This window comes from Ovis canadensis, chromosome 19, assembly GCF_042477335.2.
Source record: "Ovis canadensis isolate MfBH-ARS-UI-01 breed Bighorn chromosome 19, ARS-UI_OviCan_v2, whole genome shotgun sequence".
NCBI classification, from domain to species: domain Eukaryota; kingdom Metazoa; phylum Chordata; class Mammalia; order Artiodactyla; family Bovidae; genus Ovis; species Ovis canadensis.
In genome coordinates, this window is record NC_091263.1 from 51,939,776 (window position 1) to 51,963,131 (window position 23,356).

General features: G+C 42.5%; 1 protein-coding gene across 4 annotated transcripts in view; it reads left to right on the top strand.

The window, feature by feature from the left end:
* The window catches only part of PRICKLE2 (prickle planar cell polarity protein 2), a 352,734-nt gene that overhangs the window by 200,284 nt on the left and 129,094 nt on the right, over positions 1 to 23,356 (top strand). The gene's annotated exons all lie outside the window — the stretch shown is intronic.

A 23,356-nucleotide genomic window follows, 5' to 3' on the forward strand; every position in this document is an offset into this window, starting at 1 on the left:
AATATACTATCGTATCTGTTAATGGCAAATTCCTAATTTAATCAAGAATTAATTTCCCTTTCCTCTTTGGTAACCATGATTTTGTTCTCTGTGTCTATGAATCTATTTCTGTTTTGTAAATGAGTTCATTTGTATCATTTTTTTAGATTCCACATGTGTATCAGGTATTTGCCTTTGTCTGATTTCACTTAGTATGATAATCTCTAGGTCCATCCATGTTGCTGCACATAGTATTACTTTATCCTTTTTATGACTGAGTGATATTCTAGTCTCTCTGTGTGTTTCATGTCTTTATCCATTCCTCTGTCAGTGGACGTTTAGATTACTTGTATATCTTGGGTATTGTCTATCCTGCTGCTGTGAACATTGGGGATGCATGCATCTTTTCAAATTAAAATTTTGGTCTCTTCCAGATATAGGCAAAGGAATTGGACTACCAGGTAACATGGTAGTTCTATTTTTAGTTTTTTAAGAAACCTCCAGACTCTTTTCCATAGTGGCTGCACCAGTGCCATTCCCACCAACAGTATGAGAGGAATTTAGTTCTTAATTGATAGTCAGGAGAAACCTAACAATATAAAGTCCCAATGAACTTAAAAGAGAAAAACTCATCTTTGCAGAAATACAGGGTTTATTGGCGAAACAAGAGCACATGACTTTTCAGAAACCTCGTCCTTTCACCCCTGCTTTCTTCTATGCTTGAGAGCTATGAATTTCAGGCCATAGAAGCTTTAGTTGGAAAATGCTGAGCTGTCAGTTACAGTGAATTTGAACCTTTTCAGAAATCATCCACTGGAACCCAAAGAGTAATCTCCCCTATGGCTCTATGGACTTAAATCACTGACCTAGTTGCAGGAGCAGTTCTATCACCTCACTGAAAACCCTGGAAATACTCACTGGATCCTCCTAAAGTCTACTTGGACACACATCACCCCTTCAGGGTCCTCACTTTTCCTTAAGATCTACCGTTGTTATGAATGTGGACTCTCATTCCAAACAGAAGCAGCAATCAACATGTAAAACCAGAGTTTCTGAGTATTTTGAATGCACTAACAGTGGAAAGATGGATGTAAACTATTATGCAGAGAATGGATAAACACAGAGTCCTACTGTGTAACATAAGGAACTGTTTCCAATATGCTGCAATAGACCATAATGGAAAATAATATGAAAAATATATATGTATAACTGAGTCACTTTGCTGTGCAGTAGAAATTAGCACATTGTAAATCAACTACACTTCTGTGAAATAAATTTTTTGGAAAAGTGGAAAGATGGTGGGTAGAGATGAAAGCCAGTAGCATTATGTAGCCTTGACTCCTAAGGTTTCTGATCCATTATTTCCCAGATTTTCCTGGACTGAGAAATCCAGTATACCCCCAGAGGCCGCTTTCCTGTTCTTCTTCATCTACCCATTTAATCCTTTTTGTTATGAAACACTTTAAAATACTAGAATTTTTGGCAAGACATTTTAAGGGACTAGAATTCAACCTTTTTTTCTTTTCTTTTTAAAGCGAGCTTTGGAAAATTGAAATAAAAATTTCCTATGTCATCTGCTCAGTGAACACATAATTTTTCTTTCAGAAAACTTGGCTTGAAATTGTCCTATGCTTCTTCACCCTTATTAGTAATAATTCACCCATTGATACTACATGGCTAAATAAGTTAATTCCACAAATTTTAGGCTGAATATCAATGTTGTAGCATACATCATTGATTACAAAAATAATTTATACTCACTGATCAAAATTTGGCAGTGCAGTTTGGAAGGATTCAAAATATACTATTGTATTCTAAAACATACTGGTTGAGAACCATTGGTCTATAGGCAACCTCACTGTAGTCATATATGTATATTATTTATGCAATTATATCTTTCTATTTTCTGTCTCTAACAAGGCGTATAGTCTGTTTGACTCAAGGACTATGCCTTATTCTTCCTGAAAACCTGGTGACCAAATTGTGATTTGTTGAAGGTGTGCATGAGAATATTTTTTCTCTCTCACACCCACATACACATACACCCCACCCATTCACTTTTTTTTCCTCTAGACCAAAAGTGAAAGAAAGTGAAAGTCGCTCAGCCATGTCCGACTCTTTGCAACTCCATGGACTATACAGTTCACTGACTTCTCCAGGCCAAAATTGACCAGCTGTACTCCAAGGGAAGCCTAAGAATACTGGAGTGTGTAGCCTACCCAGTGGATCTTGCTGACCCAGGAATTGAACTAGGATCTCCTGTGTTGCAGGCGTATTCTTTACCAATTGAGCTATCAGGGAAGCCCCCCCACCCCCACCCCAGATGTAAAATGGTTTTTTTCTTTCATTGTCATTATCTAGTGCCCATATCAAAATGTCCAGCACATATCCACTAAATCCAAGGTAATTAAATGGCAGCCCCAGCCAGAGAAAGCTCCTTTCTAAATATGGCTAGATAATTATCCCCGACTTTTTCAAGTGAGAGTCTAATTATTACCTTACTTACTCCATGACTCCCTCTGCCAGCTAACTCATCTCATAACTTTCCTTAAGATGACAAGGTACAAATAAGTATACAAATTGGAGCATATAGAGATGGCATTTTTCCACTTGAACTCCTGGTTTCTAGCTGTGGTTACCAAGTGGTAGAATAAATACTTTCACTGAGCAAAATCAAACAGCATGAGGCATTCCATGACCAGAGCTGATTTCAGCAAGATATCAAGGCCAAAATACTGTAACTTCCCAAATGTTGCAAGGGTCTCTGTGAGCCACTGCTGGGATTTCAGGGACATTAGCACTTCTTTTTCTCCTGTTTGTTTTTCCTCTGTCTTTGATTGATCCATCAAATAAATGGATGGTAGGTACTTTCCTAAAAAACTGAATTTGCTCTTTCCACTATTTGGCCACTACAAATGGGAATACTAACAATTATAAGATGAAAGAACACGGATAGTTCGTAAAGAACATACTAGGAGACTCAAAGATGCAATTTTATGAGGTAGAAATGTTGAAAGGCACAGGGTGCTGTATGATCAGCCATCCAAGATGGCTGTTCTCTTGCCCTCTGTATATCTCCTGCTCTATCAGTTCCTGCCTCACCTGTCCTCTGCCCTCCTGAGTGACCTTCCCTCTTATACTTGTCAGTTCCCACTGTAACTGGTAATCCCTTGCTATGTCTTGCCTGTTGTTTTCAGCACACAGTGGGTGGTGTTCTAGGACCGTGCTTAAGACATGTAAGATCCTCCCTATCTACTAAGCCACTGAAGTCTCTGTCACTTACTCCAGGCTCTTCTTCAGTCATGAAGCTGTGTAAGCACAGGGCTTGCAGGCATGTGAGGTGCAGCCCAACTGGTGCAATGGCCAAAAATGTGTAATTTGTAAAGAAGTAAACTAGGTCCTAATTGCAATACCTCTTTTTCTGGAGTCTCAGTTTACTCATCTATGAGATGAGCTGATTCAGTTTGACCCCTTCCCACATATGTTTTTCTTTTCTTTTGTGTTTTAATTTTACTGGAGTAGAGTTGATTTACAATGTTGTATTAGCTTCAGGCATACAGCACAGTGATTCACGTAGACATGTAAACATATTCATTCTTTCCCAGATTCTCCTCTCTTATAGGTTATCACAGAATATTGCATATAGAGTTCCTTGTGCCATACAATAGGTCTTTGTTGACTATCTGTTTCTTATGTAGTAGGGTGTATATGTTCATCCCAGACTCCTGATTTATCCCTGCCTTCCCCTTTGGTATCCATATGGTTGTTTTTGATCCGTACATCTGTACATTTACTTTGTAAATGAGTTCATTGGTATCATTTAAAAAAAAATAGATTCCACATTCCACAAATATATGCTATCATATATTTGTCTTTCCCTGTCTGACTTCCTTCACTTAGTATGATAATGCCCAGGCCCATGCCAGTAGTGTTATTTCCTTCCTTGTTATGACTGTGTAGTATTCCACTGGATATACGTACACCGTCTTCTTTATCCATTATTCTGTCAGTGGGCATCCATGCTGCTCCCATGTCCTGGCTGTTGTAAATAGTGCTGCAGTGAACACTGGGGTGCGTGCACCTTTTCTAATTAGCGTTGTCTCTGGGTATATGCCCAGGAGTGGGATTGCTGGATCTTATAGTACTTCTATTTCTAGTTTGTTAAGGAATCTCCATACTGTTCTCCGTAGTGATTGCAGCAATTTACATTCCCACCAACAAAGTAGGAGTTTTCCCTTTTCGCCATAGCCTCTCCAGCATTTATTGTTTGTAGATGTTTTAATGATGGCCATTCTGACTTGTGTGCCATATGGGTTTTCTTAATTATAATACTCATAGCTGACATTATTGCATTGTCACTGTGTCAGGCACTGTCCTGAGGGCTTCCTCTGCATTTTCTCAGTTAAGCCTCAGAATATTGTCATCTGCCTCCATTTTACACAGAAAGGCTCAAAGAGGTGAAATAATTCTTAGTCCATAAAACTACTTAGTGGCAGAGCTGAGATGCTGACTCAGGCATGTTTAATTATTACCAGAATTTGTGCTCTTAACCTTTACTGTCTATGGCCTCCAAAGAGGTAGTATTAATTTGTTGCAAGGTAGGGTTTCTAAACTACTCTTTGACCAGCAGTTCCCTAGGGGCCCCCAAGGGGCCCTCTGGTAATGCCTGGAGACATGGACAGTTATCACCAGGAGGAAGAGGAATGCTGCTGGCATCTGGTGGATAAAAGTCAGGGATGAGAATTAACACCGTACAGTGGGAAGCACATACCCTCACAACAAAGGTTTATCTAGCACAAACTGTCCATATGGCCAAGGTCAAGAAACCCTGCTCTAGGCCCAGCCTAGAAACATCCTCTTCACGAACTGTCACAGAAGACAGATGAAAAGCGCCTATCCGTAACGGATGGCACCTCTATTTTTAGAGTACACAAGTGTATCGCAGAACATCTCTGCATTTACGAGCCTCTGACTTTGGTACAAGACAGACCTAGGTTCCAATCCCTATTCTATCACTTTCTGGTTTTCTTGAGGGCCATCGTTTATACTGTTAAACCTCATGTTTCTCATCCCTCAAGTGGAGATACTCCTTCCCTGTCTTGGAATGACTGGGACACAGTGAGTGCCTAGTTAATCACCCCAGCCATCTCTCATCATCCTCTTTCCTTTTATGAATACCTCAGGCATCCAACACATGTACAGATGGCCAGGTACGCTCTTGGCTCTGCCAGTAATGCTGGGAGAACCCACAGACTGTCATTCATGGACTGGTGCTCAGTGTCTTCAACACACAGGAGACGGAGTAGGCGAAATGCACCCAAAGAGAAGCAGCTGTAAAGTCACGGTGGCCGCATGTGGTTGCAGGAGGCGGGGTGGTGGGAGGAAGAGAGTCCAGGAATCTTGGCCCCCAGCCAAGGTGTCGACTGCACTGGACTCACAGGGTTGGCTAGTTTTATTGTAGAATAAATTGTTGCTCTATAATGTAAATGGAAAATTAACTTGTGTAACCAATCAAAGAAATCCCTGATTCTTTGTACAAACATTCCACTCAGATAAGTTGAAGATTTATGTATTTTCTTTCAAAAGACCTTTTTCTGCACTAGACAGGATGGGGAAAAAGAGTGCATGCTGAAGAGGGAGGGGTGGTGAGGTAGAGGAATTTCCTTGATGGAAAGACCATGGATAAAAATGTACACTTGACAGATGTAGTGCTGGGTTCATGTAACTTTAAGGTAAAATGTAAGGTTTCAGATAGACTGTTGAGAAGGTGACATTAAATATGCCCTTTTCCTTCTTAAAGAAAAGATCATTAACGTCCTGTGCACATTATTTATTTATTTAGGTCAGTGTGAGGATGGAAGGAGGAGGAAGGAAAATGAGGGTTCAGTTCAGTTCAGTCGCTCAGTCGTGTCCGACTCTTCGCGAACCCATAAATCGCAGCATGCCAGGCCTCCCTGTCCATCACCAACTCCAGGAGTTTACCCAGACTCATGTCCATCGAGTCGGTGATGCCATCCAGCCACCTCATCTTCTGTCGTCCCCTTCTCCTCCTGCCCCCAGTCCCTCCCAACATTAAGGTCTTTTCCAGTGAGTCAACTCTTTGCATGAGATGGCCAAAAGTATTGGAGTTTCAGCTTTAGCATCATTCCTTCCAATGAACACTCAGGGCTGATCTCCTTTAGGATGGACTGGTTGGATCTCCTTGCAGTTCAAGAGACACTCAAGAGTCTTCTCCAACGTCACAGTTCAAAAGCATCAATTCTTTGGTGCTCAGCTTTCTTCATAGTCCAACTCTCACATCCATACATGACCACTGGAAAAACCGTAGCCTGGACTAGACAGACCTTTGTTGACAAAGTAATGTCTCTGCTTTTGAATATGCTATCTAGGTTGGTCATAATTTTCCTTCCAAGGAGTAAGCGTCTTTTAATTTCATGGCTACAGTCACCATCTGCAGTGATTTTGGAGCCCAAAAAATAAAGTCTGACACTGTTTCCACTGTTTCCCCATCTATTTCCCATGAAGTGATGGGACCAGATGCCATGATCTTCGTTTTCTGAATGTTGAGCTTTAAGCTAACTTTTTCACTCTCCTCTTTCACTTTCATCAAGAGGCTTTTTAGTTCCTCTTCACTTTCTGCCATAAGGGTGGTATCATCTGCATATCTGAGGTTATTGATATTTCTCTCAGCAATCTGATTCCAGCTTGTGCTTCTTCCAGCCCAGTGTTTCTCATGGTGTACTCTGCATATAAGTTAAATAAGCAGGGTGACAATATACAGCCTTGACGTACTCCTAGGAGGCTCCAAATAAGACTTCTGATCCATTAGGCTACAGACAGAAAAGAAAAAAGGATTGGAAGTCACATCTGGCATGCTGAGCTTCCCAAAGAACCAGTTAGCTGATCTGAGCAAAATAATGTATGTGCAGGGTTTTTTTTCCATTGTCTTTCACTCATAGGGTATGAGGTGGGTAGTGAGAGGACTAATGCTGTGGAGAATTAGCCGTTTTGATTTAGGGAGATGTCCAAGCAAAACAAAACAGTATCTTTTCCCTGCTCGGCCAGTCCTGAAGGCATGATTGAGACTGCTGACTTGTAGGCTGTTTTATACTACTTTCCCAGGCAGTACTACTGGCTTTGTTGGCGCAGCCATCCTGGGAGGCAGGGAATGGAGGAATGATTTCTGTAGTTGAACACAAGTGGATTCTCTGAGCAGGTCCTAGTCTGGCTCAAGTTATAGCTACAAGGTCAAATCTAGGACAGGAGCCCCATCCCAGAATCCTAAACCAGGCTTCTTACCATTGTGGTACTAAAGCCTTAGAAATAAATGAGATGTTAGGGCATCTCTGTAAGATAAAGCCACTGAAAGCCTGTGGGGGTTAAAATATACACACACCCACATATGTGTGTACATATGCATGTATGTATATGCATGCACATTTATTGTCAGTTTAAGTAAATAAAGGACTCCCCAGTGGCTCAGCAAGTAAAGAATCCACCTGCAGTGCAGAAGACGCAGGAGACCCGGGTTTCATCCCTGGGTCGGGAAGATCCCATGGAGAAGGAAATGGCAACCCACTCCAGAATTCTTGCTTGGAGAATCCCAAGAGGACAGAGGACAGAGGAGTCTGACAGGCTACAGTCCATGGGGTCGCAAACAGTTGAACAGGACTGAACATGCACACAGGAAGTAAATAAAGGAGAAAATGACCAGGATAATAAATGTGAACTGGCTCTGCCCTGGTGTTTAGGAGAGAATCCGTGGGGACTGCGGAAAACTGGAGACTGTCCCAGGGAGGAGGGCTGCCTCTTCAACTCCAGCTGATCTCTGCTTCTTGGGGACTTGAGCTCAAAGTGGCCAGATCTTCAGAGTCCTTTTTTTGTTTTGCTTTTTTTTTTTCTTTTAACAGAAACTGTCGTTCAGATGTTGGGTTGGCAAATCACAACCTGCAGATGAAATTCAGCCCAGCACCTGTTTCCATAAAGTTTTATTGGGAGATAGCCAAACCCTTCTGCTTACAGGGTGTTAGCTTAACGGCTGCAGCAGCAGAGTTGAATGATTGTAGAGTCAGGGACAATAGGGTTGTCAGAACCTCCCATACCTTCTACTTGGCCCCTTATAGACAGAGTTTCCTGACCTCTGGTGTAGACTTAATTAAACCCTCATGTGGGCCAATTGCCATGTCCATACATCTAGCCTGCCATCTTGGACCCTCAGAGGCCCCTCTTATCCTTGCTCACCCCTTCTTTTTGTGAGAGTTGGATTATAAAGGAAGCTAAGCACCGAAGAATTGATGCCTTTGAACTGTGGTGTTGGAGAAGACTCTTGAGAGTCCCTTGGACTGCAAGGAGATCAAACCAGTCCATCCTAAAGGAAATCAGTCCTAAATATTCATTGAGAGGACTGATGCTGAAGCTGAAACTGCAATACTTTGGCCACCTGATGCGAAGAACTGACTCATCTGAAAAGACCCTGATGCTGAGAAAGATTGAAGGCAGGAGAAGAAGGGGACAACAGAGGATGAGATGGTTGGATGGCGTCACTGACTTAATGGACGTGAGTTTGAGTAAACTCCGGGAGTTGGTGATGGACAGGGAGGCCTGGTGTGCTGCAGTCCATGGGGTCACAAAGAGTTGGACAGGACTGAGCAACTGAACTGAACTGAGCAGTTCCTAGCAATCACTTAGACTCCTGGATCTCATACTTACAGCCCACTTTCAGACTCCTTTGGAGGAGTCTGAAACACTGGGATAAGCAGGCTCCATCTCCAGATTCAGCAGGTTTGGGTAGGGACTGAGACTATTCCGGGTCCACGAGTTCCCTGGGGAAGCTGGTACTGCTAGTCTGAGGTCACACCTTGAGAACCAAGAATTCAGACATGCCATGCTGTTGGGGAGGGCCCAGTACTCCTGGTCTTCAAGCAGGAGATGGAGTTGACCAAGGGAGATGAATGAAGTCTGTAGAACCCCTAAGAAAGACTCACTGAGCATCTGCATGGCCCAGACAGGGATGGGACGAGTTCTCTGGAGTCTCAGAGGTTTGGAGTTGCTCCGTTTCCTCAGTTAGAAGAGCATCCCTTGGAATTCGTCCAGACCCAGCTCCTGTAGCCTGAAAAGAGGCTCGAATTGTATGAAAAGTGTTCAGTACAGGGAAACCTGGTTTGATTGCACTTTGTTGGGCTTAGCAGATACTGTTTCTTACAAAGTGAAGGTGTGTGGGTTCCCTGCCTTGTGCAAGTCAGTCATTTTTCCAACAGCATTTGCTCATTTCAGGTCTCTGTGTGTCACATTTTGGCAGTTCTCACAATATTTCAGGCTTTTTCATTGTTATTACATCTGTTATGGTGATCTGTGATCAATGATCTTTGATGTTACTGTTAAAAGGTTAGGAGTCACTAAAGACCCAGATAATGGGTAGCGTTTTTTGCAATAAGTATTTTGAAGGTATATGCATTTTTTTTTAGACATACCATTACACACTTGGTAGACTATAGTGTAGTGTGAACATAACTGTGCATTGAGAGACCAAAAATGTCATGTGACTTGCTTTGCTGGGATATTCACTCTATTGCAGTCTGGAATGGAGCCTGCAGCACTGTCGTGAAGAGAGGCTGTAGCTCCCTAATCCAGTGTTCATGATGTTCGTGAGGAGCACAGGAACTTGTCCATTAGTCCGAGAGTACCTTGTTTCTCCAGCCGCTCCCCTTGGCCTGTCACTTTCTTAGTGGTATAATTGCATGCCCCCATACCTGGCCACACCCAGGGCCCGTTATATTTAGATCACCCCAAACCTAGGATGCATAGAATGAGAAGAGTGAGATGAAGGCTGGCAGTTACTAGAGATTTTGGTTTCAACAAGCTTCGGTTTCTTTATCTGTGGTAAAGGACTATTGATATAACTTTGAAGGGTGGTCAGGAGGGTTCAGTGAGATGATGTGTGTGTGTGTAGTGTTACCTATAAATCTGGCTTATAGTCTCTCCACTAATACTGAGAGCCGTCACCTTGGACATCCCAAAGGACTTCTGACCTTTGGAGTGTCTGTGGGTACCACCTGGTACCTTTGATTCGGCTTTGCCAGAGCATCCCTCCAAGAGGGATCCCCGTTTTCTCGGGGCAGCTGTCTCCATCTAATCACTGACTGACCGTGACCTTCTTTCATTCTTCATGTTTCTGATTGCCAGTAATACAGCTCTCCTCCTTGCCACTAGCTGAACCCCTCTTCTGTGCAGCTTCTTTCTGCATGGGCTCCTAGCAGCCTTCCTTCCACAACTGCCCCAGCTGTGAAGAGCTGAGCACCAAAGACTCTGCCAGCCTCGGCCCCAGCAGGGCTCCGCGCATGCCATTTAAGGGAAGAGGAATGTGGCTCCTGCCAGATGAGTCAGGGGCTGCTACCGCAGAGCAGGGGTGCTAAATAATTCACCACAGCAGCCTGCTCTGACATCCATCTGGGCCTGTCCCCTTGTGACCCCAGAGACGCACCAGCAGGGTTCCTGCTTGCACTGGTGTCCCGGAGAGCAGGCAGAATAAACAAAGCAGCAGGCAAACCGCCCTGGTGTCAGTAGCTCTGCGGGCCTCAGTCAGGGAAGAAGGCAGGCAGGGTTGGTGGGGGCGCTGATCTGAGGCTGCTGACGGCCACTCCAGTCAGAGGGCTTGGGATGGTGCCTCGCTGTCCTGACTCTAGTATGTTTGCACTCAGACCCCGGTAATGTTTTTTAAGAACCTGCTCTGTGCTTGGTAATTTTGCCTGTATTATCTCATGTAATCCAGAAAGTTCCATGAGGCAGCAACTATCAGATGAAGCTCATGAGAAAAAGTAACTTATCCCATTCACACAGCTAGTAGTAAGGTGCAGAGTCAGGGTTTGACCTTGGACATGCCCCACCTATCACTCAGAGGTTCCTGGCCATCAGGGACGTTTCTCTCTCCAGACAGTGGCTCTCCTGGAGTTCAGACTCCCACGTTAGGCCAAACATTACCCATTTCTCTGAAGTGACGCAGGTTATGGTGGATAAGTAAACCTCCACCACTGCTTGTTTTGGCTGGAAATTCGAGTTCAGGTGTATTTTGCTTGTAGTTTCAACTTAGCGTTGGCTTGGTCCTCTGCTGGCTAGGAGACGGTGTTCACAGTTGAGGGCCTTTTCCCGTGAACGTCCTCCCTGAGAGAATGGGAGGGTCTTCAGGCAAGATTCCCAGGTTTTCCTGCAAGGCCTCATTGAGCCTGGAGAATAGTGGAGGAATGGGAGCACAGGCCTAGAGGGGTAGAATGATGAACTGGAACAGAACCAGATGCTGGCGAGGCTTTTTCTCAGCCCAGCATGTCAGGAAGACTTAGTTCTGCAACTCAGAGAAGGTGATTTTGCATAATACATCACACGAGCAATCTACCTTCCCAGCCACTCTCGTTAAATGCACAGTTCACCTCAGTGTGATAGCTGGGCAGGTCTCTGGTTTCTGTTTTACCGTTGATAATGTTAGTACCCAACACTTACCGAGTATTCCTGGCGTGTCTGAGGCAGTGCAAAATGCCTTGCAAAGATCGTTTGAACTCCTGTAACAAGAAAAGAGATTACAATCAGTTCTCACCATTTATTCACATTTTTCCAAGAAGGCTTCTAAAGAACAGAGAGTGTAAGTCATTTCCCAGTGGCATATAGACCACAAGAGCCAGAGCTCAGAATCAAACACAGACTTCCTGATTCCATTTCCAGGACTAGTCCCATTATAGTAGGACTTTCTTTCAAACCAAGATAAATTAGATGCCCTTTATAGCGAGCTATTTATAGATGTTAAAGAATATTTAAGATGAAAAGGAGCAGGGGTGGAATCCAGCACAGAGGGTTGAGAGATATGCATGCCACATCTTTGCTGCTTATCCTTTCGTCTCCATCAATCTTCTGCCTGTCAACAGTCACAGGTGTGACAGTCTCCCAGGGCTGTGATCAGCTTCTGAGGAAACTGCAAAAAAAAAGTTACATGGAAATATAAGACTGTGGTTATCCGTAATTGTCACAACCATGAATGAATCATCAGCTGTGGCAATTTACGGTCGGCCATGGCATGGCTCAGTGGTAAAGAATCCACCTGCCAATGCAGGAGATGCGGGTTTGACCCCTGGTTGGGGAAAATTCCCTGGAGGAGGACATGGCAGTTCACTCCAGTGTTCTTACTTGGGAAATCCCATGACATGGCAGCCTGGCAGGCTATAGCCCATGGGATTGCAAAGAGTTGGACATGGCTGAGTGACTGAACAACCAACAGCGTGACATGCATAAGACAGGCTGCCGGTCATGGGAATTCCATTCATTCAACCTGTATTTACTGAAGGCCTACTGTGTGCCAGGCACTGTTCCAGACTCTGATGTTAGGGCACTGAGCAAAAATGACAAAACTCTGTCTCCACCCCGCCCCCACACTGCAACATGGAGCTTGCATTCTAGGGCTTGGTAGGGAATCAGACCACATAGCAACATACACAAGTAAAACGCGTAGTGATTTCAGAGTGTTAAGTGCTGGAAATTAACTTCAAAATGGCAGTGTGAGGAGTATGGCAGACCCTTTAAATTGATCAGAGAAATGGTTGGTTGACTGCTGTAAATTATTTGTTTTTAAAAAAAAAAACAGAAAAACAAGCATTTATGGTTTTGAAAAATTGTTCCAAGTGTATGCAGCAAATGGAGAAACAATTATTCAAGAAAATCTACTAAATCTTGGTAAGAGCAGAGAGTGTGTGTGACATTGGAGCCTTGACCCTTTCATCTGCCTGTTCTCCCCCACACAGATCAGTGTAATGGAAACTATGTTCTGAAAATAATGCAGCCAGGAAGGTGCGACTCCATCTCCCCTAGATTCCAGTGAGAGGGAAAGCCTCAAAAACTGGCAGCACCGTGCTCCTGCACAGGAGCCCTGCTTTAGTCAGATCAGATTGTGGAGCAGTTTATGCCTCAGGGTATTGTTGAAGCCAATAGAACAGTCAGAGAGCAGTTAGTGGAGGCTTTTGGACTTCCCTGGTGGCTCAGATGGTAAAGCGGGAGACCCAGGTTCGATCCCTGGGTTGGGAAGATCCCCTGGAGAAGGAAATGGCAACCCACTCCAGTATTCTTGCCTGGAAAATCCCATGGACAGAGGAGCCTGGTAGGCTACAGTCCACGGGGCTGCAAAGAGTTGAACATGACTGAGCGACTTCACTTTCACTTTCAATAGCTGGGTGTGATACCAATAAATATAGATCAGAGGCAGGTATTCAGGGAGACTGTGCTCCTGCCCTCTGAGGAGCAACATCAGAGGCTTCACACTGCAGGGACTAGCCAGTCACTAGACAAATAAGCAAATAGCAACAAGGTCCTGGATAAAGGGAGAGGGAGTCAGTGTTCAGAGTTGCTCCAGTGTATTATCTAAAATGTTCAGCTCTCAAGAACATATCATGTGTCATCCAAAGAAACATAAAGTGTGCTCCATAGATAGGAGAAAAGAAGGCAAAAGAAACTGTCTGTGAGGGGATATAAATGCCAGATTTACCAAAGACTTCAAAGCAGCTATTAAAATATGTTCAAAGAACGATAAGAAACTATATCTAAAGAGTTAAAGGCAAGCATGGTTACAGTGTCTCATCAAATAGAGAATATCAGTAAAGAGTTTTAAAAGAATTATTTTTAAAATGGAAATTTTAAAGAGTATAATAACAGAAATGAAAAATTCACTAGCAGATTTAATGTGGAGAATCTGCAATCTTGAAGATGAATCAGTAAAAAGATTATTCTGTCTGCAGACTAGGGAGAAAATAAAAGAATGAGAGGGAAAAAGCAGAATCTTTGAGAAATGTGACATACCTTTAAGTGTACTGACATATGCATAATGGAACCAGTAAAGGAGGGAATGGAGAAACAATTATTTCAAGAAATAATAGTGGAAAACTTCCCAAATCTGATGCAAAAATATTAATCCATACATCCAGGAAGCTAATTCACTCAAGTAAATAAAAGACAGCTTCACTGATACACATCTTAGTAAAAATATTAAAAAGCGAAGAGAAAATCTTGAAAGCAATAGGAAAAAAACAGCCAGTCATATTCAGGGGAACCCCAGTAGGATTAACAGCTTATTTTACAGTCTTGACAAAGACACTAGTAATAGCTCCTAAAAAGGTTAAACAAAGTTACCTACCACATGACCCAGCAACTCCATTCCTAAATACATACCCAAGAGAAATGAAAACATAATCGCAAAAACCTGGACACAAATGTTCATGATAGCATTATTGATACTCATCAGAAAGTAGAAACATCCTAGTGTCCATCAGTTGATGAATGGGTGAATAAAATGTATGTTTATACAATGGAATATTATTCATTCATAGAAAAGGAAGGAGGCTTTGGTCTAAGCTGCAACATGGATGAACCTTGAAAATACCACACTAAATGAAAGAAGCCAGTTACAAAAGGTCACATATTATATGATTCCATTTATATGAAATGTTCAGAATAGTTAAATTTCTAGAGACAGAAGGTAGATTAGTGTTTGCCTTGGCCTAGAGCCGTGGGGGCAAATGGGGAGTGATACTACTTGCCAAGAGGTTTCTTTCATGGTTGGTGGAAAATCTAGAATTATATTCTGATAAAGTTTGCACAACTCTGTGAATATACTAAAACTTATTGAACTGTGTACTTTAAACAAGTAAACTCTGTGGTTTATAAATTATCTCTATTAAAAAAATTGCTTATAAGATTGCTAAGTGCTATGGAGAAACATAAAGCAAGGAAAAGGTTTGATAGTATTAGGAAGGTGGGAGGGGGGACAGGCACCGGTAACATGGGGAGCCCTCACTGAGGTGACATTTTTAAGACTTGGAAAGACAAGAGATGGGCCAGGCTACCATCTGCAAGAAGAATATTTCAGTGCAAAGACCGCTAGGCAGGTATATGCCTGGCACGTTTGGACACTGGTGTTTGAATGACAGCAGGGCAGAGAGTAGCCAGAGGTGGTGTCAGAGAAATCATGGGGCAGAGATCTCAGGGGCCTCATTCTGAGATGAGCAGCGTTGGTGGGTTTTGAGTGGAAGTGTAGCATGCTTTCATGTTTTCAGAGAAACAACTGTGGTCACGGCTTTGTGCATAGACTGAAAGGGGCAAAAGTAGAGGGGAGAGTTGATGGATGGTGGCTCACATCTCCATCCAGGAGAAAGGTGGTAGTGGCTTGGAGCAGGGTGAGAAGAGTGGAAGTGGTGGAGTGATGTTACATTCTGCCTATGTTTTGAAGGTCGAGCCATCAGGCCTAGTCAAAGGTTATAAAAGACTGAGTTTCAGGGGTCAGATAGTAAACATGTCAGGCTTTGCTGGCCACACAGTCTCTGTTGCAACTACTCCGTTCTGTGGAAGCATGAATGTAGCTGTAGATGATAAATAAATGAATGGGTAACACTATGTTCCAATCGAATGCTGTTTGCAAAAACATGAAACATCCAGTTGGCTAGTGGGATGTGGTTTGCCAACTCCTGGATGAGGTGTCAAGGGCAAGAGGAAGAACAGAGTGAAGGGTGACTTTAAGGTGTTTTCTTTTTAACCAGGAAAGATGCAGTTGCCATTCACTGAGATAGTGAATACTGCAGATGGGCAGATTTGCTGGTGGGGGAGGAGGGTGGTATTAAGAACTGAGATCTGGACTTGTTAAATGTGAGAAGCCTTTTAGACGTCCAAGTGTAGATGTGAGCTTGGCAGGTGGATCCATAAGCCTTGTGTTCGTGGAGTAAGCATGGCCTGGAGTTGGCCATGGAGATGGTGTTTAAGATCCTGGAGCAGATGAAAGAAGTGAATGTAGATAGAAAAGAGAAGAGGTCTCAGGACTGAGCCCTGAGGTAATCCAGTGTTCAGCTGTCGGGGAGGTGAGGAAGAACAGCCAGAGGATAGGAGTAAAACCAGGAGACTGTGACATCCTGGAAGCTAAACTAAGCAAGGCAGAGAGATTTACTCCATCTTTTCGTTTCCCACTCACAAAATCGTGTTGGAATGCACATGAGCAGAGAGATGTTCTTAGAGGAATAATCCGAAATCCCTCTAATTTCTAGAGGAGAAAAATCGTTGTCAAACTTTATATTCATTCAGCAAATAGTCATTAGCTGGCAGGCCACTGGCCACTCTACTGGGTGCTCGGAATAAAATGGTGAGCCAGAAAAGGCAGGTCCCTGTTCTCAGCGATGTGCAGTCTAGTTAGAGAGAGACGCTAATGAGGTTATCATTAACATTGAACGTGGATGGACCAGAACTACATCCACGGATGTAGAATCTATGTAACAGGACATGGGTTCTAACGCAAAGGACACGCATCTAAGACAGTAGTCCTATGAGTTTTGTACAGAGGAATTCATCTAATCTAGATGACCAGGGAACCGTCTCCATTTTTTGTCTGTTTTTAATAGTAAGTTAATCCCAATGTATTGCACCCTTATTGGGACACACCTACTTTTTGAAAGGTTGGCTGAGAACCTTTGAATTAGAGGAAGAAATACGAACTTGGTAATCAGACCCAGGACCAAATCTTAGTTGTGGGTCCTTGTGTCATCCTTTTATCCCTTTTGAACCTCAGTGTCCTCATCTGTACAATAGAGGATAATCAGAGCTCTGATCTGGGATCAAATGAGAGACTGTGCAAAACACCTGAGTTATAAATCCTTCCCAGTGCTTGTGAAAAACAGTATGTCAGTTTACACATCTGTGACACTCTGTGTCCAGGATAATTTTCCTGAGACAGATCTCTGTTGCCAGTTTGGTATTTTATGAGGCAGAGTCATTTTTCAGTCTTTTCCGGGGCATCCTCCATTTTCCCAGCATTCTCTCCCAAAAGAAAGATACAGTATCTTGAGTGCCTGCATTTAGAAAGTGCTGGAAAAGCGAAGCACCCTTGTACAATTCTTGGTTGTTCTCCTGGCCCTTTACATAGAGAAAATTCAATTTCTTATTCTGCTGTTAAGTGAAAATTAGTAGTTACAAAAGCTGCTGTAATAAGTGGAGCTTTCTTTATCTAAAACAAAAGTAATGTTTGCTAGCACACGCTGTCACTTTAACAGTATTTTCATGGAAATGTGTGATGGTAAGCATGTTTAAATCATTGACGCAGTTTTTAATCTTTTGGGGGAAGGGAGCAGTCTTTCATTTTGATTTGCCCACACTTGCTTGTCCATATTTCTCCTTTTAATTAATGTAATTAAAAGAGGATAAAAGGCTATGTTGAAATTTTGTGCATTAGATTATTGGGATCAAGAATAATTAAAATGTATGAAATGTGGCTGATTCTTGTGTGGTGGAAAAAATAAAAGAAAAGGAAGGCCTCTTTCTTTTTTGGATTTAAAGTGTGTCAGTTTATTTTTCACAAGATGCAGAATGTGTCTATGATCTGAGACACATTTATGATGATGGAATCTTATATAAATGGGTGAGAAAAAAGGGGTGCTATCCAGGGGAGTAATTCTTACCTTTATCATGAAAATTTTATCATTTACAGCTGCATTTCTTATTCTTGCTCCCTTCTGTGAAAATCCAGTGGGAAATAATAGTATACCCTGTTATATTGTTATATGTGAGGTGCTTTACAAAGCCCTTCATATAAAGTAACTCATCTGTCTCCATTCTATAGATGGAGAAAGCGAAACTTAGAAAAGGTGATTGGTTGTTAATTACCAAGGTCATGCAGCTAGGAGGTAATAGAGTTGGATTTAGATTCAGGTCTTTTTGTTGGGCTCTTTCAAGGTCAATGCCCGCCGCCTATTGGAGGAGGCAGCTTATTATTATAAGTCTGAATTGGAAAAGTAGTTAGAATCTCTTGAGGAGAATCTGTTTCAGGTATTTCTATTTTATGAAGGCAGTTCCACCTTTGGGTGCCTTGTTTGTGCTCACCTGCAGTAGAGAAACTCCTCAAGTTGCTTTTATTTTCTGTATGCTTACATGGGTTATATGTTGTTGCTTGGAATGTAATAAAAATCTAAAATATTTTGTTTTCTCCCTGTTGGGGCAAAACAGATGCAGTTTTGATCTCTAGTATTCATTTAGGACTATTATCATTTCTTTGATGTTAAACATACTTTTAATAAGATATTGTGGGTTAGGAGATTGTGTTATTTTTTAAAAAATGAATTTACATGGCAAAAATAAAATTTGACAGCTATGGTAGGCACTGGTAGGACTCCTCGTAGTCTGCTCTTCACCTCTTTTTCCCGGTATACGAGTCCCAGTCCTTTGCAGTTGGGTGAGGTCATGGAACTTCTTTGACCAATAGAAGTGATGTAATTCACCTGAAGCTGAGGCACCTAAAAGCATCTCCAATTGTCTCTTCTTCTTTTGCTGCAACCTAGAAATTCTGTGTTGAGATCACAGATGCACAGGAAAGAAGCAGACTGGATCCCCGGGTCACTGCTTGGAATGGAGGTGCCTGGAGAGGCTCTGGGCCTCCAACCCACTTTGTCTGAGTGAAAAAGCAATTTTCTTTGTGTTAAATAACTGAGATCTATGATTGTTACTGCATAATAGCCTAGCTTATCCCAACTAATGTAACACTTTTTGGTCAACCTCCTCTTCTTCATTTTGAAAAATTTATTGGATTTTGAAATCTAAATGTCAGAGAACCAATCTTGAGTAGATTATTTAAAGCTATATAAAACAATCTCTCTCTTTGTATTATATATGTGTGTATATATATGTGTATATATACACTATACACATACATATTGTAAAGTTTTAAAAAACAGTCTTTAAAAATATATAATAAAATATATATTATATACTTAAAATTTATAATATAAATAAGTTTTATGTACAAGATTATATAACTTGTAAGTTTTAAAGAATAATAAAATATATATTATATACTCAAAGTTTATAATACAAATAAGCTCTATATATGAAGTTATATAAATTACAAGTTATAGTAAGTTTTAAATCATATATTATTTTTAAATATATAATATATTTACAGTGTGTGTATATATATTAATTATGCATATATACCTTTTTTAATAAAATTAAACTTAAATGAATTTAAGACCTTTATTAGATGAGTGTTTTGAAACTTGGTAATATCCCTTATAGTAGTTAAGATTTCACAATTTCAGGGCCGAAGGTACTAGTGTAAACTAGCCAGGTCTGGGGCTCTCTTGATCTCTGTAAAGTGCTGCTAAGAGCAAAAACACTGCCGTTGTTCTGAGTAACCCAGGCCAGTTCATGTCATCTTCAGATTCAAGCATCTTCCTTAGGTCCAAGTGAAATCCCTCTTTAGTTCATTGAAAATCCATTCCTCCTTATTTTACATCTATGGAGATGGAAATAAAAAATTGTTCATTATGACTGTCCTCATTAAAGCCCTTCATCTCAGAGGCCACAGCCCTTGTCATCACTTACCCTTCTCTTCTGTGAGATAACCAGCCGTGATTCGATTACCCTTTCCCCGTAATCCTCTAACAAGATTTTGACTAATGCTGGTGGAATGGAAAGTTGATTTGATTTTTCTCACATGTGTGAAGCAGTCTCTTTGTCATAACCTGCCAGTGTCCTGTTGGTGCTTCTGCAGGGGAGTTTTCTTACTTCTGCTCTGTGCAAGCACTTTTCCCTTAGATCTGTACCCTGGCCCCATCTGCAACACCCTCCCTACCAGCTAAAATTTGACCATGACTCTTTTAGCACTCTTTTCATTTACGTCTGGATTTTGTGTCATGCTTATTAGTAAGACCCTTCCCCTATAACCTTGGTTTTTCATCTCCTCCCGCCCCTCCTCAATTTTTTTTTTATTTTGACCTTCATGATTCAGATCACATTCTTCTTGATTCCTGATGACTTCAGCTACAATCAGCCTTGGCTTCCTTGTTCCTCTTCCTGTATACTATATGCAATTATGGTCATTTGTGTAGAAATAATACTGTGCTATCTCAATAGAAGGTGCTGAAGGTCTCATATGTGTTGCCTTCCCCCACCCCCAAGAAGTTTGCTGTCATGAACCTGCAGTTTCACTCTGTTGTGTCAAAACAAGATGAGCTTCATCCCTATTTATCAGGCCTCTAAATTTCCAAAATAGTTGTTGCCTCACCTTGTCCAATTCCTAATGGCATATTTTCCAAAAATCCGGAATAGAATAATATTGTCCAGGATGAAAACAATTGTCACAAAGAATTATTGATCCCTGTTTTGTGATTTCAGCCATCTTATGCAAGGGTAATGCACACCCCTCCAGCTCCCCACCTCTGAGCTGCACTCACAGAGCACGCCCTGTCAAAGGGACATTGGCCACGTAATTTTGCACCACCACCCTCTCCTGACTGCAGTTAGACCTTCAAGAACTCTGCACTCGCCTATCAGAACATGCACCACGCTCTACTCTGATTGCTTGCTTCATTGTCTTCCCCGCTGATTTCTTGGCTTTTTAAAGGCAGAGCCCATGTCTGTCTTGGTCACCATGATGTCCCTAAGGCCTAGCACACTGACTGACAAACAAGAGCTCCTTTAATAAGTGGGTGGTTCCATGAATGAATGGATGAAGAACCCAGTGCTTGCCAGAAACACACTTGTCTCTCTCTCTCTTGTGTAGATTCAGAGGATGGAGACCCCTGGGGCTTCTTGGTTATTTTCCCAGCTTTCTTCCCAGTTTCATAGCAATTGAAAAGTGTCTGTGTGGCTTCATGGCGGAAGACTGTGTCAGCGGCTCACTTCTGTGAAACTTTTGAGTGGTGTCCTAGGAATGGGGAAGATTTGGCTGTTTTCTGTTTACCCACTTTCTCCTGCCTTTTGAAGTTTGGCCGTTAACTAGTAGTGCCAAAATGAATAGTAATTGAAGGGTTATCACTTCCACGACCAACAGCTAACATTTATTGAGTGTTTGCTGGGTGCTAGGTCCAGTGCTAAAGACTTCACACTGAGGATTACTTGCTCCTCAAAACATTTCTGCAAGCATAAGCCCCTCTTGTTTTAGATAAGAACATAAGGTTCCCAGTCAGACAGTTAGCAATTGTTAGAGCCAAGGTCTGACCACAGGTACTCCATTACAGACCCCTTGGCACACCCTCCCTTCTTATGAAATGGATGGTCACATGCCAGATTTATTCCAGAAGATAAATCACTTTTCACGCTTTCTGCTCTGCATTCCTCTTCATTGCTTCCCTGTCCATCACCTGTGAATTGCTTCTCATGATTCTCCTATGATCTTGACAGTAATAAGTACATCGGAGAGGCTCATCTTCAGATGAAGAAACTGGGGCACAGAAAGTTGAAGCGACTTGCCCATGATCACACCGGAGTAGGGTGTCACTGCTTCCACTTGGCTATTGGTGGCCCCAAGCTGGTTGATTTGATCATCTCCTTGAAGGGTATTGAGATGTGGGGGAAGCATTTGCTTCCCCACATCCTCTGAGTTCTCTGTGATGGAGACCTGAAGCAGAGTATGACTCATTGGCTTGTATTCAGTTTCTATTAGTAAAAAGTTTTTCCAGGTCCCACAGTTTTCACCATGAAAGGTCTTCTGTGAAGCAGAGAGAAGCAGTTTGAAAGAAGTTATTAAGCATTATTAATAAATTACGTATAACAAAAGACACAATTTAACTTCCCCATATCTGACAAAGAGATTCCTTTGAAGCTTCAGGAACTCCAGCTGGAGGGGCAGAGCTCCTGGGGGTGGGGTCTCCAGGCAGAGGCGTGGAGAGTGTGGGCAAGGAGCTGTGCTGGCTGCTTTGTCCTCAGGGACACTTCTGCATGATGGAATACACTTCTCCCCAGCCCCTCGTCACCTCCACCTGAGGATCCCACAGCGCATCCTCATTGCAGGCACAGAGTCCAGCATACTGCCTAGACAGCACTGAAAGAACAATTGATTTTAAACAATAAAGGAGGACTAGGGATATACTCGGAGAAGAGATGCAATGGCCAGCCAAGTGGAAGCAAAAGCTTAGTGCATTTTTTTTTAACTTTACTCAAAATATCAGAAATAACTGTTACTTACTGTTGTGCTTGGTCACGTCCATCTCCTTGCAATCCCATGGACTAGAACCTGCCATCCTTCTCTGTCCATGGGATTTTTCAGGCAAGAATACTGAAGTGAGTTGCCTTTTCCTTCTCCATATTTAGACTTCCCTTGTCACTCAGCTGGTAAAGAATCCACCTGCAATGCAGGAGACCCTGGTTCGATTCCTGGGCTGGGAAATCCCCTGGAGAAGGGAACAGTTACCCACTCATGTAGTCTTGCCTGGAGAATTCCATGGACAAAGGAGCCTGGCAGGCTGCAGTCTATGGGGTCACAAAGAGTCGGACACGACTGAGAGACTTTCACTTTACTTCTCCGTATTTACCGTTGCTGGTAATTGTGTTAGTCCTTGCCACATTTCCACTCAGTATTTTTACTTTATTGCATTAGAGCAAACACATACCTGTACCCATACATACACTATACACATACATACAGTAAAGTTTTAAAAAACATAGTCATGGCACAGAGTAGGTACTCAGAAAATATTTATTGAGTAAAAGGATGGTACAGATGAAGAAACTGTAGACCCTAAGGGTAGAAGTGCCCTGCCCAGGGTCACATCTCTAGCAGGAAGCAAAGTCAGGATTTAAACCCAGGGCTATCCAATACTATAAAGTTATTTCTTCCTGACTGTGTGGATAGGCCACTTTGTTGGTACAAAAAGATGGAGATCGAAGACCCAAAGGTCTTTAACAGAGCTGTGGACTGAGGTCCAGGAAACGTGCGTTCTGGCCCATCCTTGCTGGAATTCTGTGGCCCTGGAAAAGCTGCTTCTCCATCCAGAACCTCACTTTCCTCATGGGAAAGGTGGAGAGACGAAAGTTGGGCTTTCTAAGGGTCCAGCGGCCCTCAGAAGCGTCTGGGAAGCTTTCTGGTTTGCCATCTCTCAGGCTCACTTGGCGCTGGAGAAGAGAAATACTGGCCACAGAAGTGGCCAGGTCAACAGCCAAGCACTTGAGGGAAGCAGTCATTTGTGTTTTATCTCAAGGTGCACAAACATTCAAGGATGACATAGCCCCAAGCCAGAAAATCCCCTGAAATGAAAGTTGGAGAGAGAGAAGAAAGAAAAAGAAAAAAGAAAAAGAAAGTAGAGGCAGTTGGGGGTGGGGGAAGGCTCTGATTGCACCCTGCGTTGATGCAGCACATAATCTGAAACAGGCGCTCAGGTTCATAACTGTGCCCAGATCTGATCCCTGGCACCTAAGAGCACAGCCTTTAAAAAAAAAAAAAACCAAAACAACAACAAGAAAAAAAAGGTGTGCATCTTTAAAGCCTCTCTTCTCCTATGTGATATTTTTGTACCCCTTTGGAGGTTGTGTCGCTGGGGCGTTTGCATCCAGCAAAGGCTTTCTTCGTCTTCCTGGCTTGGGGATTATTGATTTGGAAGGC